Source organism: Schistocerca gregaria, chromosome 2 (assembly GCF_023897955.1).
Source record: "Schistocerca gregaria isolate iqSchGreg1 chromosome 2, iqSchGreg1.2, whole genome shotgun sequence".
Taxonomy (NCBI): Eukaryota; Metazoa; Arthropoda; class Insecta; order Orthoptera; family Acrididae; genus Schistocerca; species Schistocerca gregaria.
In genome coordinates this window covers 932,150,433-932,155,572 of record NC_064921.1, presented here as the reverse complement: position 1 = coordinate 932,155,572, position 5,140 = coordinate 932,150,433, and the positions used below count along the sequence as shown (strand labels likewise).

At 46.1% G+C, this 5,140-nt stretch overlaps 1 pseudogene; it reads left to right on the top strand.

Moving 5' to 3' along the window:
* Window positions 1–293: 293 nt before the first annotated feature.
* Window positions 294–411, top strand: LOC126337259 (5S ribosomal RNA; annotated as a pseudogene).
* Window positions 412–5,140: the final 4,729 nt, after the last annotated feature.

The following is a 5,140-nucleotide window of genomic DNA, read 5'->3' as shown; positions in this document are numbered from 1 at the left end:
TCTCTTGACTGTTCCGCGACTGTATCATCGGAGTCTGAGGGTCGGTAGAAGGAGCCAATTATTAACTTAATTCGGCTGTTAAGTATAACCTCCACCCATACCAATTCGCACGGAGTAGCTACTTCGACTTCACTACAAGATAAACCACTACTGACAGAGACAAACATGTACAGTTATGTCTCGAACAGGTCGTTTGCATTCCCATGGTTACATAATGTATTACTTGTTTTATTGTACGCTTTCCCCCGTACCAGTTTCAATTATTAATTATGGAGCACTCCGTATATTCCACGGGCAACGGCCTTGTCGCAGTGGTTACACCGGTTCCCGTGAGATCACCAAAGTTAAGCGCTGTCGGGCGTGGTCAGCACTTGGATGGGTGACCATCCAGGCCGCCATGCGCTGTTGCCATTTTTCGGGGTGCACTCTGCCTCGTGATGCCAATTGAGGAGCTACTCGACCGAACAGTAGCGGCTTCGGTCCAGAATACCATCTTACGACCGGGAGAGCGGTGTGCTGACCCCACGCCCCTCCTATCCGCATTCGCCACCGACGATGACACGGCGGAAGGATGGTCCAGGAAGGCCACTCGTGGCCTGAAGACGGAGTGCTGTATGTTCCACAAGCTGCTGTATAGTGTCTTATGTCAGTACCATACGTCCCACAATATTTCGTATTCTCTTTATGCTGAAGCGAAAATATGGAGTCGGTACAGTTGTTGCGCCGTCTAGCTTTAATGTAGCTCTCTATCTTGCGGGGTTTCACGAGAATGACATTGCCCTTCTCGTTTCTTCCAACAGTTCCCATTAAACTTCCTGAGAGTCCGCGTACGCTGTGGTATGAACTAAATGGGCCTGATGTGGTCCTGCGATTTACTTAGGTGACAGCAAACAAAGGCTCAGATAACGATACTGAAAACCCTCAAGAAGGCTGACTTCCTTCTGACGAGCTGTGATTCATATGCCACATATTTGCACCGAATGAGAAGGAGAAAGTAACGAATGTTCTTGTACAGACGAGGTTACTGCTAAGCAGCACGCTACACCAGATGTTAAGCGGACCCCTCAGTATCAGTCGACCTGGAAAATCTTCTAAAACGTCGCTGACGCATTGTCCGAAAAGGCACGGGAGGAACATAATCACCTGAATATTGTATTTGCTGTCTGGAATTTCATTTCTATGCTCACTCTTGCACTGTCGGAATAGCAGCACTGTTGAAGTACACGTCTGCGCACCCGAGGAATGCTAGTGATACGGGTCACCAGTCAGCGAAGATCGACACTTAGCGCAGGAGAAAAGCGTACGGAAAATGACTACTGTTCAACCTGAAATGGACAAAGTTTAGGATTCCGTTAAGATGTCCACTGCAATGCGCTCATAGCTGGCAGCGTACCTACGCAGTGCGATGCCACTGAGAATCTGTGGAGAATCTAAGATGCAGAAACTATTTAAGAGAGAGCTTCCTGTGCGTATGCATCATAACAGGTGTAGAAATAATAGCACAAGCGATCGACATACGTAAATGTAATATCAGTAGTATCCACGGGGATGTTGGTAATTTTAGCAGTAATAATAATGATAGTAATAGCAATAATAATTAACAACAAAGTCATTATTTTGTTTAAAGTGAACGTAGAAATAAATTTACAGACAGTAAATACAGCCTATTCTACAATATTAGCTTATAAGCTGAATGTAAACAAATAAATAAATAGATTTCTTCATTTTACTGAGTTGGGATCCACCTATCTTTTGTACATCGAAAGTCAGCACGCCGCGATGGTTAAGCTCTAAGTACTTGCTGCGCTAAAAGGAACTAAGATTACAGCTAAACATCGCTACTGTATAATTATTACCTTCTGAATTAACGGGTATGTAAACTCGAAACTCGATGGCTCTTAACCTAAAATATTATTTACTTTGCATTCTGGGTTTATAGGTAGTCATCGCAGTCACTGAAGAAAAAAAACCTGATATTTTGACGTTCGTACAATCGGCAATACTGAAACGGTTGGCAACAATATTATAAAACGTCTAGAAGTAGCGTCTTTGGCTAGTAGTAAAAAAAAAAGTTCTGTATCCGTGGTTTGAAAATAGCCATTGCTTAAATTTTGAAAACAAAATTATCAACAAATCTGGTCAACGACTTCCAGTGCAATGAGTCGCCTTTTGTCGGTCAACGGGCTTGTCAAAAAGGACGGATGAGCGCACAGAGGTTCGGAGCACACTTCTGTCCTCAGGGTGAGTAACGGCCCCTAAGAGTCTTAATAATCAGTAATAATGAACAACATAGGGATACAGGAGGCAATGGATACCGTTGCACTAAAGACACACAACATTTATCCATAGCACATGTGGCCTGTGATTGAAAATAGTGTCATAATCTCTCCATTGACGTCTCTGTCAGGAACTACGGGAGAGGACTACCGAGGGAGACTTAAGGGTGAGAAAAAGATTGAATGATCAACGGAAGGGTAACGTGCTTCTAATCGGAGCGCGGAGTATCAGAAGTCTGAAAGTAGTAGGGAAGTTACAAAGCTGAAAAGGAAGATGTAAGAGCTCAGTCTAGATATTGTGGGAGCAAGTGAAATGAAGTGGAGAGAAGATAAGGACTTATGGCCAGATGAGCATAAAGTCATATCAATAGCAGCCGAATATGATGTAACCCGAGTAGGATTCGTTGTAAAGAGGAAGGTAGAGCTGAAAGTGACCTACTGTGAACTATTCAGTGATAACATTATTCTCGTCGAAATCGATAGCAAACCAATGTCATCAATAACAGTTCACGCATATAATAATCCGGCATCAAAATCAGATGATGAACAGGTGAAGAAAGGTATATGAGAACACTGAACGGTAATACAGTAAGTAAAGGGACATGAAAGTCTAATAGTGTGGGGGATTGGAACGCTGTAATAGGAGAGGACATGAAAAGGAAGAGTTAGAATTTGGGATTGATAGTAGTGACGCAGGTGTAGGTTTAATAATGAATAAAAAATAGGAGTGCGGGTAAGACACTACAAACAGCATAGTGAACTCATTATTGTGGCCAAGATAGACACAAAGCCCATGCCAACTACAGTAGTACAAGTTTATATGCCAACTAGCTAGGCAGATGATGAAGAAATTGATGAAATGTATGATGAGATAAAAGAAATTATTCAGGTCGTGAAGGGAGACGAAAATTTAATAGTCATGGGTGACTGGAATTCGTCAGTAGGAAAAGGGAGAGAAGGAAACACAGTAGGTGATTATGGATTGGGGCTAAGAAATGAAAGAGGAAGCCGTCTGTTAGAATTTTGCACATAGCATAGCTTAATCATAGCAGACACTTGGTTCAAGAATCATAAAAGAAGGTTGTATACATGGAAGAATCCCGGAGATACTAAAAGGTATCAGATAGATTATATAGTGGTAAGACACAGATTTAGGAACCAGGTTTTAAATTGTAAGACATTTCCACGGGCAGATGTGGACTCTGACCACAATCTATTAGTTATGAACTGTAGATTAAAACTGAAGAAACTGCAAAAACGTGGAAACTTAAGGAGATGGGACCTGGATAAACTGACTAAACCAGAGGTTGTACAGAGTTTCAGGGAGAGCATAAGGGAACAATTGAAAGGAATCGGGAAAAGAAATACAGTAGAAGAAGAATAGGTAGCTTTGAGAGAAGAAGTAGTGAAGAAAGCAGAGGATCAAGTAGGTAAAAAGAAGAGGGCTTGTAGAAATCATTGGGTAACAGAAGAAATATTGAATTTAATTGATGAAAGGAGGAAACATAAAAACACAGTAAATGAAGCAAGCAAAGAGGAATACAAACGTCTCAAAAGTGAGATCGACAGGAAGTGCAAAATGGCTAAGCAGGGATGGCTAGAGGACAAATGTAAGGATGTAGATGCTTATCTCACTAGGGGTAAGATACACTCCTGGAAATGGAAAAAAAGAACACATTGACACCGGTGTGTCAGACCCACCATACTTGCTCCGGACACTGCGAGAGGGCTGTACAAGCAATGATCACACGCACGGCACAGCGGACACACCAGGAACCGCGGTGTTGGCCGTCGAATGGCGCTAGCTGCGCAGCATTTGTGCACCGCCGCCGTCAGTGTCAGCCAGTTTGCCGTGGCATACGGAGCTCCATCGCAGTCTTTAACACTGGTAGCATGCCGCGACAGCGTGGACGTGAACCGTATGTGCAGTTGACGGACTTTGAGCGAGGGCGTATAGTGGGCATGCGGGAGGCCGGGCGGACGTACCGCCGAATTGCTCAACACGTGGGGCGTGAGGTCTCCACAGTACATCGATGTTGCCGCCAGTGGTCGGCATAAGGTGCACGTGCCCGTCGACCTGGGACCGGACCGCAGCGACGCACGGATGCACGCCAAGACCGTACGCTCCTACGCACTGCCGTAGGGGACCGCACCGCCACTTCCCAGCAAATTAGGGACACTGTTGCTCCTGGGGTATCGGCGAGGACCATTCGCAACCGTCTCCATGAAGCTGGGCTACGGTCCCGCACACCGTTAGGCCGTCTTCCGCTCACGCCCCAACATCGTGCAGCCCGCCTCCAGTGCTGTCACGACAGGCGTGAATGGAGGGACGAATGGAGACGTGTCGTCTTCAGCGATGAGAGTCGCTTCTGCCTTGGTGCCAATGATGGTCGTATGCGTGTTTGGCGCCGTGCAGGTCAGCGCCACAATCAGGACTGCATGCGACCGAGGCACACAGGGCCAACACCCGGCATCATGGTGGGGGAGCGATCTCCTACACTGGCCGTACACCTCTGGTGATCGTCGAGGGGACACTGAATAGTGCACGGTACATCCAAACCATCATCGAACCCATCGTTCTACCATTCCTAGACCGGCAAGGGAACTTGCTGTTCCAACAGGACAATGCACGTCCGCATGTATCCCGTGCCACCCAACGTGCTCTAGAAGGTGTAAGTCAACTACTCTGGCCAGCAAGATCTCCGGATCTGTCCCCCTTTGAGAATGTTTGGGACTGGATGAAGCGTCGTCTCACGCGGTCTGCACGTCCAGCACGAACGCTGGTCCAACTGAGGCGCCAGGTGGAAATGGCATGGCAAGCCGCTCCACAGGACTACATCCAGCCTCTCTACGATCGTCTCCAT